Source organism: Lactuca serriola, chromosome 4 (assembly GCF_051521515.1).
Source record: "Lactuca serriola cultivar US96UC23 chromosome 4, Lser_US96UC23_V15, whole genome shotgun sequence".
NCBI classification, from domain to species: Eukaryota; Viridiplantae; Streptophyta; class Magnoliopsida; order Asterales; family Asteraceae; genus Lactuca; species Lactuca serriola.
The window spans coordinates 193,751,019-193,768,115 of NC_136411.1; positions in this window are offsets into that span (position 1 = coordinate 193,751,019).

The window sequence follows — 17,097 nt, forward strand, 5'->3', positions numbered from 1 at the left end:
CTATTCCAACAGTCTCCCACTTGGATAAGTCTAGTAACTATACAAGTACAATTCGGTTTGCAATCGTAGCTCTCAAAGAGGCTGTCAAACTCTGATCTAATCAATCTTGTCCTTTAGATAAGGGATCGTACAGTCCTCTGTTAGATATCATGCTGACAATCCTATGGAATGGTTAGTCAAGCATTTAGGTTTCTCGATCTCTGATTTATTTGACATAGAACTTAATCGAACACATCAATTTAGTTCTGACCGGGCCCGGCACATAAGTCAAATCAAATCATCGAGCGGCCGAGATATCGCTTTTACCTTCTTAGATAAAAGATACAGATAAACTTCGACTTATATGCATTTACTTATTCATTAACCAACTATACACAACAATGCGTTTTATAACACCGATTTACTGATGTGTTTTCGCATTATCAATGTACAACCAATTAACAAATAACAAACCATATATCTAGGTTTTAAGACTATATGATATTATCGTCTTGCGATCACCCTTTTATATCTTATTCCATAAGGTGATTCCAGCAAGCGCGGGTTTGTTCCAATGCTCAAAACTAGTTCATAAGCACTCATGAATGTTGCAGCAACCCTTTGCTATGTCTAACACCATTTAGACATTCTACACACCAATTCATGACAATCTTCATTCATATCTACTTCCAACATATGAACGATTGTGGACAATTTGAACAATTCTATTATTCTTAATAATTTCAATTATTCTGGAAGTCAAAACATGCAAAGAGAAACAATAGTTAAACGATTAACATAAGACAGTAACATTACTTATAAATAAAACTCCTTTATTTAATCATCAAATGTTAATTACATTTATCTATTATACGTTTCTAATACTATCTAATCTATGCTAATATCATTCTTCAGCCCAATGCTCCTAGCATGCTGCAAGTGCTTAACCCTACTCAGTCCCTTCGTAAGTGGATCTGCTGGGTTATCTTCTGATGATATCCTCTTCACTACGAGTTGTCCTTCTTCTACACAATGTCTGATGAAGTGATATTTTCTGTCGATATGTCTTGATCTACCATGATCCCTCGGTTCCTTGGTTAAGGCAACCGCACCTTCGTTATCACAGAAAATCTCCATTGGCTCCTTTATGGCAGGTACGACTCCAAGATCACTGATGAAGTTCTTTAGGCATATTGCCTCATTCGACGCTTCGCTCGCTGCAATGTACTCTGATTCGCACGTTGAATCAGCTACGGTTTCTTGCTTGGAACTCTTCCATGTCACTGCTCCTCCATTTAGGGTAAAGACCCAGCCCGACTGCGAACGGTAGTTGTCCCTGTCGGTCTGAAAACTGGCGTCACTATACCCTCTCACCTTCAAGTCATCACTCCCTCCGAGGACTAAGAACCATTCCTTTGTCCTCCAAAGGTACTTAAGGATATTCTTCACCGCAATCCAATGTGCTTTGCCAGGATTCCCTTTATATCTGCTAACCATGCTCAAAGTGAAGGCTACATCAGGGCGAGTACAAGTCATAGCGTACATGATTGAGCCAACTGCGGAAGCGTATGGTACTCGACTCATTTCTGCTATCTCAGCTTTGGTACTCGGACTTTGAGTCTTACTCAACTTGGCATTACTTTGTATTGGTAATTCTCCCTTCTTTGAGTTTTCCATATTAAAACGTTTCAGTACCTTCTCCAAGTAAGTGTTCTGACTAAGTCCAATTAGTCTCTTACTTCTTTCTCTCACTATCCTTATTCCCAAAATGTAAGAAGCTTTTCCGAGGTCCTTCATAGCGAAGCACTTCCCGAGCCAGGACTTAACTTCCTGCAGAGTCGGGATGTCGTTTCCTATGAGCAATATGTCATCGACATATAGAACGAGAAAGCTTACTATACTCCCACTGGCTTTGACATATACACAAGACTCGTCTTCGCTTCGTACAAATCCAAACTCTTTGACTTTTTCATCGAAGCAAAGATTCCATCTGCGAGACGCTTGCTTAAGTCCATAAATGGACTTCTCAAGCTTACACACTCTATTCGGATGCTTCGGATCCACAAACCCCTCGGGCTGAGCCATGTAAACATCCTCAGCCAACTTCCCATTAAGGAAAGCGGTCTTGACATCCATTTGCCAAATCTCATAATCATGAAATGCGGCAATAGCTAGCATCACTCTAATAGATTTAATCTTCGCAACTGGTGAGAAGGTCTCATCATAGTCAACTCCAGGAGTTTGAGTAAAGCCCTTCGCAACCAATCGCGCTTTATATGTGTGCACGTTTCCATCCACGTCGGTCTTCTTTTTGAAGATCCATTTGCACCCAACGGTCTTACGTCCGGGCACATAATCAACCAAATTCCAAACTTGGTTATCATACATGGATTGGATCTCGCTATCCATTGCCTCTTTCCATTTTGTAGACTCCGGGCCTGCCATGGCTTCCTTATAGCTATTAGGTTCATCAAGATTTATTAGTGTACCATCACTAATATATGTGTCCCCTTCGGTAGTAATATGAAGACCATAAAACTGGGGTAGAACTCTAACTCTATCGGAACGTCTAAGAGGAAAGGATTCGTCAATCGGTTCAACCGGAGTTTCCTCCTCGGGTTGAGTGCCAGTGGTAGAGGTTCCTTCATCTATCGACTCTTGAATCTCTTCAAGTTCGATTTGCCTCCCACTGTCTCTTTGGCTTATGAGTTCTCGCTCTTGGAAAACTCCTCTCCTCGCAACGAAGACCACATTGTCCTTCGGTCTATAGAAGAGATATCCAAAGGATGTCTGCGGGTAGCCGATGAAAATACATCGCTCACTTCTCGGTTCAAGCTTGTCGTGAGTATCTCGTCTTACGAAAGCCTCGCAACCCCAAACCTTGATATGTGCCAACGAGGGAGCTTTCCATGTCCACATCTCGTGAGGTGTTTTGGCAACCTTCTTGGTAGGGACTCGGTTAAGGATATGGGCGGTAGTCTCTAAGGCATACCCCCAGAAAGAAATAGGTAGTGAAGCACGACTCATCATAGAGCGAACCATATCCAATAAGGTTCGATTACGCCTTTCTGCCACACCATTCAACTGCGGTGTACTAGGAGGCGTCAATTGCGAAACTATTCCACACTCCTTGAGATAATCGTGGAATTCAAGACTTAGGTACTCTCCTCCTCGATCGGATCGAAGCATCTTGATTTTCCTGCCCAATTGATTCTCCACTTCATTCTTGAACTCTTTGAACTTTTCAAAGGTTTCTGACTTTTGCTTGATTAAGTAGATATACCCATATCTACTATAGTCATCGGTAAAAGTCACGTAGAAGCGGTTCCCATCCTTCGTGGTTGATCTAAATGGTCCACATACATCGGTATGTATTAGGTCCAATAGACCCTTGCCCCTTTCACATGTACTCGTGAAGGGTGACTTAGTCATCTTTCCAAGATTCGCATGTGTCATCTTCCCTAAAGTCGAATGACTCCAATACTCCATCCTTTTGGAGTTGGGCTATGCGTTTCTTGTTGACATGTCCAAGACGACAATGCCACAAGGATGCTTTATCCATACTAGTGGAAGAATCAATATTCAAAACATCATTTCCTAAGTTATCAACAATCATAACGGTTTCATATATTCCATTACATGGTATAGCTTCAAAGTAAAAGACACCATTTAGATAAGCTAAAATAGAACCATTCTCATTATTAAAAGAAAATCTAAATCCTTGTCTATACATACCATGAAATGAAATGATGTTTCTAGCCATTTCTGGCGAATAGCAACAATTGTTCAAATCTAAAACCAAACTATTCCTAAGCACTAAAGAATACACTCCAATCTTGGTCACAGGCGACGATCTTCTGTTCCCCATGATTAGATTTATCCTTCCTTGCTCCACATCCCTACTTCTTCTTAGTCCCTGCACATTAGAACAAATGTGGTAACCACAACCGGTATCAAGGACCCAAGAAATAGCATGATTAGAATCGTTAGATTTAACTGTGTATATACCTGCGAAAGATGGCTTGATCTTTCCTTCTTTGATTGCTTGCAGGTACTCTGGGCAGCTTCTCTTCCAATGTCCTATCTTGTGGCAGTGGTGGCACTCTGCCTCCTTCGGGTTAGGATAGGGCTTAGCGGGATCAACTTTGGTCCCACTAGAAGAGGCACCATCTCGGGCTTTCGCCTTGCGATAGTTCTTCGATGAAGCTTTCCTCTTCTTTCCCTTTCCTTGACCAATAGCCAAGACAGGAGCAGCGGGCGGATTGGGAGTGGGTGCAACAGACTTGTCCTTGAAGTTGCTCTCAGCGACTCTCAAGAGACCTTGGAGTTTGCTTAGGGTGACCTCCTCTTTGTTCATGTGGTAGGTCATCCTAAATTGGTTGTACATCGGAGGCAAAGAGTGAAGCACCATGTCGATCGCCAAGTCTTCCCCGAAGTCAACATTTAACTTGCGAAGGCGGTCGACATACCTTTGCATCTTTTTCAAGTGCACGGTAAGAGATTCTCCATGACCCATCTTCGCGGAAATCATGTTAGTGAAAATCTCATACCGCTCTTGTCTCGCGTTTTGGTGGTACCTCTCCAATAAGTCTTGGTGCATCTCATACGGGTACATGTCCTTGTAGGACTTTTGGAATTCGGAGTTCATGGTGGCGATCATGATGCAATGTACCTTTGTTGCATCTTGCTCATGAGTTTCAAAGGCGGTGATTTCGGCTGGAGTAGCGATTTCGGTGTTGAAAGAACTAGCAGCAGCGTTGTTTGCGTTTGACATCTATAATTAGAAAAGGACAAAGATAGATTAGAATATAAATCCCTAATTATCACCCAATGAGAAAAATTAGGGCTAGGATCCAACAATGACATTTACATGTTAGAAAAGGGATGCCGTAATCTAACATGCAAATACATTGAAGGTAAGTGAATGACGATTCACTAATTCTCCATCACAAAACTTAAACTATTAGTCCTAAGTGTTTTTGAGAATTCCTAGGTTCGGATGAGATTCATTGAAACTATTCAATGGCATGTTTAAATCTCGATATGCCCCTCTTGTTTGTGACTGGGATACCGAGGATCACAAAGCGGGTGTGAATAACCATGCAAATTTACATAGTGCCTTCATTGTAACGATCACCTATTCGATGTGCCGGTAAACCACACACGCTCCATCGAACTATGATATACGATGAATCACCCTTTGCCACCTTCGCTTAGAACCAATTAGTGTGCCGGTAAACCACACACGCTCCACTAACTTCTTAGCAAGGTGCAAAGTGTAATTTCATGGGATTGCATCAATTCACTTTTCCTAAAGTAACTAAGATTGGGAATTTTAAAATATGTGTAGTTACTTTATATTTCTTATTATACTTTTAATGAGAGGATGAGGTTGCCCTATCCTACCCGTTCGGCTAACGACCCTCCACCAATCAAGCAAGCGGTGGGTGTGAGTGTACACCCATTAAGCGCCATTTTATAGGCCGCAACGTTATACCCACCTTATAGATTTGCTTCGTGAATGAGGCCTACTAACGGTAAGACTAGCATTTAGTTATACATATATATATTATACTAGTAATATCATATTAGTATAGGGGTGTATTTTAAACCTTTTAAAATCTAGGGTTTTGAAATTTAAGTTGTCTAAATTAAAACTTTTAATCATAAATATAAATTTCAAAACTTGAGGGCAAGTTTTAAACATTTAAAACATGGAGGATCAAATAACAAATAATTCCAATTAACAATTAATGTCCTAATTATCTATATTTGATTTATTCAAGATTTCTTTTAAGATAATTACCAAAATAATCAAAATAATTAATTAATTATCATATAAGGAAATTAAATATTTAATTAGTTGATAATTACCTTTGATTAGATCAAGATAACAATTATATTTATCAGAAAAATGAATTAATATTGATCTAATTAGTTTATGGTAAGTTTGGATAAGATAAACACAAAGAAATCTCGAATCTGGCCATTCCTGACGCCTGGACTCGCCGAGTGCACAAAGGGACTCGCCGAGTCCATGACTCAGAAACCTAAAAATCGAATTTTGCAGGTTTGTTTAAGTTAATCAAGCAACAATTTACAGAAAACCAAGCTAGGCTCTGATACCACTGATGGGTTTTAGCCATAAGAACTTTCCTATGTGCGCATGCAAAACCCTAATGCTCGGATCTAGGCTTTCTAATAAACATGCTTTGAATCCAAGACTTCTAATTACTAATTAGGTTAAACAATAACATTGAAATAGATCTAGAACCATACCTTTGAGTTCCTTGTTGATCTAGAGGTCTTGGAGCTTCTAGAGTCACAAATGTCACTCCTCTGATGGCATACAAACACCAATAGCAAGGAGGATGATTTAGGAGAGAGGAGAGGGGAGGAATTTCGACCAGAGGTTCCTTACTTTAGGTTAGATTTCGAATTCCCATGCCATAGGGTCCTTTTATACTTGTAGACTCCTTAAGGGTTACAACCTAAACCCTAATTGGATAATCTTCTCTTAAGGTTATCCAAATCCATTCCTAGATAAGCATATGGACGATTTTGGCTATCCCTAAGCTCTTAGAATCCGTCCACTATATATCTATAAGGATTTATAGTCTAAAGTTTAACTATCAAACAATTGACAGTTTATACCCCTTTATTTAATTAATCTCTTTAAGTCACCAAATTAATTCTAATTAATTCTATGACTTATATTAATCAAATAACAATATATTATTCATTTTATTATTCCCATAATATATTAATAATATTTACTCTCTCTTATTAAATCATCCTATCAAGTTGCTATGGTGAAGGCAACCCAAAAGGACCATGCACAACCGGATATAGTTACAGCCTTAGACACTATTCCAACAGTAACTAGGATGTTATAGACTTAGAATCGGTGAATTTTTTTGCTTTACCCCTATTCCTTGTGAATTTGGAGTTAAGGTCACGTATTCGAAGGTCTATCCTATCCTAAATACATATAACTGGTATGCACTAAACAAGTATTGAAGCAACTAATAAAGATCATCTTATAATTATCTTAGTTAGTTCTTAATATCCCTTTTCTCGCGTAGATATCATGGTTGGTTTCCATCCCCACGGCAACCCGTACTACCCTAACCACGACAATGCTGGATAGCTCGGAGAGGAGCCAGTGCTTGATCACCAAATCCCTATGGATGGTCACCAAGCTGAAGGCTTTGCTGATGGTTCTGCCTCCGAACCTGAAGTGGAGAACCTACCCCCGATGGCTCTTGTTCCAAATCCTAACCCTCGTCCCTCTTTTCATATCCCGACGCCTCCTTGGGTAGAATGCTTGGAAACATGGAGCGAAGAGAAAGATCAACCTATGCCATTTAAAGGAGACCGAAGCTTCTACCACTCAAGCGAAGGGAGCTCAGCAGACAGAGTTCTACCAATCTTGATCTGTAGAGTTGCCCGAAACGAAATTTAGGGCAGGACGGCTCTCCAACGTATCGAAGAGGTTAATACCAATGCAAGAATGCATACCATTTGCACCAATCGCCTTGATCACAAGTGAGAGATCTGAGAGAAATCATGAGACCCTGTTGCAAGCACTAGCTGAAACCCGAGTCGAAGTCATAGAGCTCCAAGTACGCCAGAGGGTGTACGAGAGATACCTGCTTGATATGGAATGTCAACTAACCAAACTAAGGGTTCACCATAGGGGTGGCCGTCGCCAGTAGGAGATACCTTACTTCCTTCTTAGTTTTAAAGAACCGTGTTCCTGTCTATGTTCTATGTAGTACGTTCTATGTAATTACCTTGTATTGTAAGTACTTTTATTTAAGTCTTTACGCTGTCGAAGACTTTTCTACTCCGAATATGATGTAAGACCTACAACAAGGTCAATTTCCGCAAACCTATTAAATCACAAACATCAATGTATCGACAGTCCGCTAACTTCCGTGTCGATCTTTGTTCAAATTCTTTCATCAAGCTTTCATTGGAGTCTATCTGAAACCCCATCTAGTCAAGTTATTTGACTATGGTAATTTAACTGCGGAACCATTTCCATGTCTCTTTCATAGGTTGGATCATGTTATCCACCAACCAATAATACCTTGGTTTGGACAATAAGCATTTTGAGACCATTCTATTAATTTACTTCTACTCCATACTAGGATTGCATCATAGGGATGTAGGTCACACCTTCATGAACATACTCCTATTCCGTACTGGGACTGCATCATAGGGATGTAGGTCAAACCTTCGAGAACATACTTCTATTCTTTACATGAACGATCGAACTACGTCTAGGTTGAACCATACTCGCTCACAAATTCATTTTTCTTTCCGTGTAACAGAATCATGTCGCCGAAGAAAAACGATCAAACCATCAACCAAACACCAACTCTTCAGATTGATGCAGCTACCTTTCAAGCTGCAGTCTTGGCTACCGTGTCAGCTGTTCTGAGCCACCTTAACGCTAACAACGCGAATGTTAGCGGGATTGTTAACAATAATTCCAATCCAAGTAACAATCAAGTACCTCAACGAGTAATAAACAACCACGACACCCCGAATCCCAAGCCCAAAAATAACAAAAGAAAGTTCTGGGCTAAAGCTAAAGGCAAATCACCCCAAGGGGCGAGCAAAAGACAACAAACTGTTGCAGCCTTCGCAGCCACGACGTCTGTACCTCCTACTACCACCCCTTCTAGTATCCTAGTTATCCCTAACCCGGCCAGACAGTATGCTGGCATTCTCCCAAAGTGCAACATATGCAACTATCACCATCATGGACCTTGTCGGGAAATGAAGTGCTTAAACTGCAATAAAAAGGGACACACCGCCTGTTACTGCAAGACTCGGATCCAACACATTACTTCAACCACCAACGTTGAAATTTCTCGTATATGCCATCTATGTGGCGTAATGGGACACTTCAAGAGGGGCCGCCCAACAGAGAAGAATGACGGTGGGATGGGAGGAGTGTGACCTCAAAATGGAAAGAGGCAACGAAGGACCCTACTATAGTATAGGTTCACTTCCAATCGTCAGTATTATGTATGTTTTTAAAACATGTTAAAAACAAGTGCAACTCGAGTCTTATCTTTTGTGAGATCACGTAAGCTAAGGGACCCTCGTGCTGCGTATACTCGCCTTTTGTAGTATACTTTGTTCGCAACAGTTATTCTTGTAGTTACTCTAAAGTATTGTAACTCTGTTAAAAAGTTGCACTATTGTGTTTTGTCTGTAACGCCTTTATGATCAAATCTAGTGCCTTTATTTCCAAGTGATTCCGATTACATCATACGTTCAGAGTCTATTTGATCCTCACAATACCAGTTCGTGCGTAAATCTCTTTCTCCGAAATAATCTTTCTAACGAAACTATCACTTCAGAACTCCGAAGTACTCATGCGTAGAGTACCTCGTGTTTCTTACCCTTTCCAAAGAAACCTCAGCAAACCTCCCCGAAGTACCACTCGTGCAGTACGTCAAGTTCAGTCCAAAGACCCACAGTTTCAATCTTAATTATATACAACTCGTATACCCGAGACTATGATTGATGAACCTGGTAGGGCTTCTACTATGAACTTCAGGACGGAGACTGCCTAAGACTGAGAGTGATCGTGCTTCCATAAGAATAAACTTATAAATACCTATCCTTTTCCCTAATTCATAAGTATTTATACTTTCTTTTAGATCTTCACGACATCTAATCCACCCCTAAGGTTTTGACATCATAATCAGTAGGAGTTGGTTAAGTCTACATCGAGCTGACATCAGGTGCTTTGATAAAGTAGTTCATCTTAACCTCCCTATCAAACAACCTCCTGTTATTTACAAAGACAAATCAAGTACGAACCTTCACATCATTTTGTGTATTTAAGCTCAAAAGTGCTTACGAAAGGAATATCAAACATTCCTCGCACACATCGTCGATACGAGCCAAGAAGTGAAGGACATTCAGAACATCCCAAAAGTACGTAACATTCCCAACACCTTTCCAGAAGAACTACCGGGATTACCACCACAAAGTCAATTCGAGTTCAGAATCGACTTAGTTACAAGGGCTACCCCAGTAGCCAAATCGCCTTATCGTCTAACTCCGACTAATATATTGGAACTTCCCAGATAGCTTAACGAACTCCTCAGAAGAGTATTCTTTAGGCCAAGTTTCTCACTTGGAGGAACACCAGACTTGTCTGTAAACAAGAAAGAGCGTTCCAAACGCTAAAGTAAGCCTGGTGTACCGCACCGATATTATCCCTCTCAAAGGGGATAGAAGATTTTGTGGTGAAAGGCGATACATCCAACCAAGGGCTTGGTTGCGTTCTTATACAAGAAGAAAGGCCACTGCCTATACCTTAAGATAGCTTAAGACGCAAGAAGTTAACTATACAACACATGATCTTGAGTCAGGAGCAATGGTAATTGCTCTGAAGATTTGGAGACACTACTTGTAGGGTACAAGGTGTAATACTCTCAGAGACCACAAAAACACTAAACACACATTCGACAAAGAGGAGTTATCATACCAGTGAAGTCAAACGAAAGAAGCACAATTGTATCTCGATAGCGAAAGGTTCGCTGGAATGCCAAGCGAGGACCTGAGTTCACTCAAGAACACGAAAAGCAAATAAAACTTCTATTCGTAGCATGTTTATCAATTCTGCTTAAACTCTAATTTCGGGACGAAATTCTCTCTAACAGGGGGATGATGTGACAAACCGATATTTAGAGACAATGTAATGTAAAACCAGTTAAATTTAGGTCAAAATATAACTTTCCTAAAATCTTATTTGGTTTAAATCAAGTAGTAGGAATCGTAACAAGGTTTTCATACATATAAAGAACACAAAAATCCGAGTTATAACGAAGAAGTTATGATCATTCTAAGATTTCCGACAAAACCGGCAACACCAATTAAATGAAAAATGCGAAGTTTCAATACAATAGGTTTTAGCCTTAAGTATCTAAATAAAAGTTGTAGATAACATTAAATCGTGAGCGTAAATAAAAAGAACGTCCAAATCTGACTTCATATGAGGAAGTTATGATTTTTCCAAGATCCGGATATAGCAGTAGACAGCTAAAAACTCGAAATAGAGCCTGAGCGGCTTTTGACCAAAACAACCTAAATGAGAATCGAAGGTCTCAACAATAGTAGCACAACGACGAAAAGTCTGACGAAAACGGACATCGGATGAAGAAGTTATGGAATTTTAACGGACTTTTCGTGTCCCGGCCCGTTAAAAATAAATAATTAAAAATAAATTCCAAATTTTCCAATCAAGTCTAAACGAGAGTTGTAGATCATATTTTCAGCTACACGTGCATATAAAGAACGTCGAAAACGGAGCTCGTACGCGAAAGCTATGGAGTTTACAAGTTCGGGGTCCGAAATTCGAGGCTGTCAGGCTGGCCACAACGTGGTACAGATGGCCACGACGTGGCACAGTGACTGATGGGGTTTTCAGGCTTCGCAGAAGATGTCTCGTCCATGGAAGAGGATAAGGATCGACCCCACGATGTGGCAACCTTATGGCCATGACGTGGGACCCCAAAATGACCCTATAAATAGATTTCAAGGGCTCCGAGTTCCATTGCTCAGTTCTCTTCTTTCTCGCGCCGAAACTATGCGTTTAAGCCCCCGATACCCTCCCAAAGCCCTAGTTTTTACCTTCAAGTCCCGAAGGAAGGTTTGGTATTCCTGAGATTCCCGAGAATCCCAAGCTTTTCCCGCGTTTTCAACTCTTCCTGTTGAAGTTCTGCTCGATTCTTCTCTCGACTACTTTAAATCAACCACTTCAATCAAGTGAGTTCATACCCGTATAAACTACACTTTCCAATGCGTTATAAATGCTTTTTATACACTTTTAAGGGGGGGAATACAAGTAAACACACGATTATCATCGTGTGAAAAACATAAATCTGTTGTTATACTTTTTGGTTATGAAATCAATCACATGTGATTTATAACTAACATACAATTGGACTTACTACACTTTTAGCCGTTTCACCATACAGAGTACTTCAAATAGCTTTCTTATATGTTTTTACATGATAAAACACTTTTAGAAACTTTCTTAAAAACCATATATTTCCTTTTTGAATCTGTTATAGTTGTGCTTCAAACAAAGGTTTTCTTACACTTAAATTGTCTTGTCAACTGTTTTCGAATTGTTTTATAAACTCACATCAAGTCATAAATTCTTATTTATTAAACTTTTCAAAGGTTTTACAAAACCTCTTTTATACTTTTATAATTTTAAATGCTTGTCTATATATGTATAGTTAAATAAGAAAGGTTTAAAAGATTTGGAACGACTAGCATGCCTTATTTCTTTTCTGTTCTCATTGGGATGTGGCCTTAGGGTATCAGTTATTCGTCGGAATGTCGTCTAAATATTAGTTATATAGATCATGTATACCTATATAGACAAAAAAGTTCCATCAGTTAGTTCAGTTCTGACACTCTTGGGTAGCAAGGGTGTATAAACCTACTTGGACACTCATCAATTACATTCCAGTAAACTATTATAGGAATAGTTTAGGGGATAAGAAACATTATTCCTATTACAAGGAATCACGCAAGATTCAGTTCATTCATGAGTCTATACCAACGTTTTATTTACAAGTATGCATTCTTCATAACAAGGATAATCTTTTCATACAAAAGGTATTTCATTATATTACTCGTGAACTTGTTGTTAGCGAACATGTGAGACAATGGCTTTGTTAGAACCAAAACGAAAGTCCCCATCTGTAACCAGAGTCTCCTGGAGGGAGAGCGCGAATTTGTGTATAGATCTATACGGGTTTGACGGACCCGCACCTAAACTGTAAGCTCCGGTTAGACCGGTAGGTCTGGGGTGACAAATGTCGACATTAGTACCACGTCTAGTATGGTTATGAGAAACTTACCAACAGCAGAAACAACAACCCTTGTACATAATAGTATACATTTAACTCAATCATGCTGAGGGGGTAATAACCATACCATGGGATATTATTAGCATGTTCACAATTCGGGATAAACACTCTTTTAACCAGTTTTACTTAAACAAAAGACTCACAGGGAGTATTAAAAACATGTTCGATATAGACAAACTATTTTCCTTATTACCTTTATGTTGTGACTCATACACATAAACGACGAGGTAGACTATAACTTTTATAACAATAGTTAAACAAGGGAAAAACCGTCACATTTACAGTGATGTGTACTTCTAAAACATTCAGGTCTTGGTAGAAGACTACTTTCTAAAACATTCAGGTCTTGGTAGAAGACTACTTTCAAAACATTCAGGTCTTGGTAGAAGACTACTTTCAAAACACTCGGGTCTTGGTAGAAGACTACTTTTTATACTAAAAGAAAATATGGTATTTTCTTGGAGTTTTAAAAACATATACAAACAATTACATTGAACGATTTCAAATGTTATCATTAAACTTATACGAACAATGACATTAAATACTTATGAACTCAACAGCTTAAATGCTGACCAACACTTTCAAAATAACTTGTATTCTCAAGTCACCAGTAGACAGGTACGACGACCAGGTTTTGCGAAGACGGAGCAGTCAAGACTCGTCTTTTATTTTGATTACATGTTGTAATGTCTTATTACTATGAAAGAACTCACATGTATTAAACTATTACTATTAATACAATGGACGATGTTGTTGCTTGTTTACTACTTTACATTTGTTGTGATACATTACATGACGTCCTCCGCCCCAGAACGTTTCCGCCATTCTCGGTTTTGGGGTGTGACATATAAGATCTCAGTTGACCCTACCAAAGAGTCAGTTGATCACAAAACTTATCGAGGAATGATTGGATCGTTGATGTACCTCACTGCCAGCCGCCCGAATATTGTATTTGCAAAGGGTTTGTGTGCTCGGTACCAAGCTGACCGTAACGTATCTAACTTGACCACAGTCAAGCAAATCCTCAAATATATAAAGAGAAGTAAAGCAACGGGGCTCTGGTACCCTGCGGGTAATGACTTCAGTCTTCAAGCATTCACAGATGTAGATCATGCCGGATGCAATCTAGATTGTAAGAGCACTTCGGGTGGATGTCATTTCTTAGGAGGAAGATTAGTTAGCTGGTCTTCAAGGAAACAAAAGTATGTTTCTTTGTATACCGTAGAGGTGGAACATGTGGCCGCAGCCAGTCGTTGTTCCCAAGTCCTTTGGATGAAGACTCAACGTGTGGACTATGGTTATAGGATGCTACGGGTGCCCATCTACTGTGATTCGGAGATTGCAATAGTGATTTCTCAAAATCCTTTTCATTACTCGAAGTCAAAGAACATTGAACTATGGTACCACTTCATCAAAGACCACATCCTCAAAGGTAACATCGAACTCATTTTTGTGCCCACTCACAAAGGAATAGATGATATTTTTACTTAAGCACTCGATGCTACAAAGTTAAATGCATTTTTTGAAATGCTAGGAATGATGAACTGAGACCTGCAATTCTTTTTGAAATGATAAGTACCGCAGACCGCTTCAGGTCTCTAGGGGTGAACGAACTGCTTCTTTTCTTTTCAAAAAAAAAAAACAAACAAAACTCTTTACGCACTTCCTTTACTGTGGTTCCTCTCAATAGATTAATATATTCTTCATATTTATTTTTCGATATACTTTGTATACTGAAATCACATATGATCAATATATTCTTCAAGTCATTTATTTATTCTATTTCTTACCTTCATTATAAAGTTTGGTTTCAACTACTGCCATTGTAGTTGTACTGAGTGTGCCTCTAGTCATCACTTCATAAACGCCTTAAATTGTGCGCTATTTAATGGAATTTAAAAAAAAAACCATTAATTTTGTCACACATGACATTTCAGTCCTTTTCAAATGACTTTCCTTAGTCAGACCCATTTTCGGATAATAAACAAATAAAGTGATTTTCCATAAACACAATCTTTTGAAGAAATCTATTTCTCAACCAGTCATGTCACACATTCATTTGGGGTCTAATCCGTTCTACTTCCCTAATTTTTACAATAGATAAACCCCCTCACCCCACGATCAGTCGGCGTGCCATCATGGTCCTATAACACCATAAATGCTCCTCTTTTCATGAAATTGTTTTAATTTTGATTTATTTTAATTTTAGATGATAAAGGTGAAAACCCAAGGGTTTTTAACTTCAACAGCTATAATTAAAGTAATTACATCTGTTTTTGAAATCTGGAGGTATAAAAACCCCTGATTTCTTTGCAAGATAGCTTTTACGCAATCGAAACTCTCTTTGACGAACTTTAATTTCCTTCACCTTCTTGCCAAAAGCCTTCTGCAAGTTCTTCAAACTTTCTTCTCTTCAAAGTGTTGAAATCTAGAATTTCCAAGAAGCAATCAAAATCTCTAGCCGTTTCTCATCTTACAATGTCGGAATCAAGAATCAAGGACCTCTCTCCTTCAATTAGAGGGATCTTTGAAGATCATCCATCCTACAATGAAGGCAATAAGCTAATGATCAAGTTCCTTCCCACTCATCCCTTATTTGGTACATTCGACTCTTTTACTGAAGAAGTTCCAATGGTTGTTCTCTTCAAATGTGCCTTCTCAGCTTTTTGACCTAGAAACAATCTCCAAGAGGTTCATCTGAACCTGGTTGATGATTCTTTTGTGGTTCTCACCATGGATAAATTACAGTCTATAATTAATCTCAGAATGATGCCTTCAACGAAATTTTAATCTCCCAGCACAACAGATGTATTCTCTACCGTTTATCAAATGGGGTACCAAGGAAAATTGAAAGGTGTTGGCGAATTCAAGAAGAACAAACTACTAACTGTCTAGAAATTCGTTTGCTAGTGCGTGATCAGATGTCTCTCAGGGAGGACTGCATGGATAGACAATATGGGAATCAAGCTACTAGAAATTGTGTGGAGCCTTTTCACTGGAAATGCAGTTAATTATGGTCAAGTAATCTCGGATGATTTCTTGCAATACATATCCAAGGACACTCCAAAGGAAAATATGGCAAATCTTACTTTTGCAAGGTTCTAGTCGATGTGCCTAGTTGATCTACACAAAGATGCCAAGCTGAGCATGGGCAACGACACCAATCTGTTCTCATCCTGAGATCTCAAAATGTATACTACTTCCAAATATCAAGATATTTTCAGTCCTATTCATAGACTGCCCATGTACATCTTAGAGTCTATTGGACTCACTACGGTAGAGGTGGCTAACCATATCGTGGCTATGAAATTTGTTTCCCCATATCACTCTTCCCCGTTCAGCCCACCAGAACACAGGAACCCTAGACTACCGTAGACCAAGATCCTCAACCGAAACATAAAAGAGTCAAATTTCTTGTTGTCAAAAAGAAAAATCCCAAGAACATTGTGAAAAAATGAGTTACTCCTTCAAAGAAAAGAAAAGTACAAACCGCAGAGCCTATCCCTACAGCTTCAGTTCATGACATTCCTATCAATGACCTTGAAGAAAAGAAAAACGAGGTATCAAAATGCCAAGACATGTTTAGGAGAAAGAAACTGAAGTTGAACTACAGTCAAACACAAATACATACCATGGCACATACCGGAGTCTATCAACAGACTCCTGTAGTCGTTCGAGTCACCGCAGACTCACCCTCTAAAACCCAATCGCATCACTCAGGTACAACAAGTGTATATGTTTAATTACATAATGTAGAGATGCCCACAGTTGGAACCCAAGTTGATCCAATTGTTTCGAGTTGCCCTAAGGTCTCTAGGGCACCACGGTTGCACGTATTTGATCCTGAGGAGTTGAACTCCATTTTGTTTCTTGTCACACAAACACTTGATACACAAGTTGCACATCAGGGCACCTCTTTCTCAGCCCTTTCTAGAACATAGTCAAGGCCACACTTGATTCTAGATCAAGGAGACCGAGGAATCTCTCGAAATTCTATTTCGTCATCATTACTTACAAGCGGTCTAGGCATGGGTTGCACCAATGTGCTAGGAACCATGAACCCGAGGGACACCTTGACGAGTCAGGGATTTGATGGCTACACATAAGATGAATCTTGGACCTGCTATTGTCCAACTACGAAGTCTGGAATGAGAAAATTTGAAGCATTGAAGAGGGAAGTGAAAGCACGAAAAACTCAACA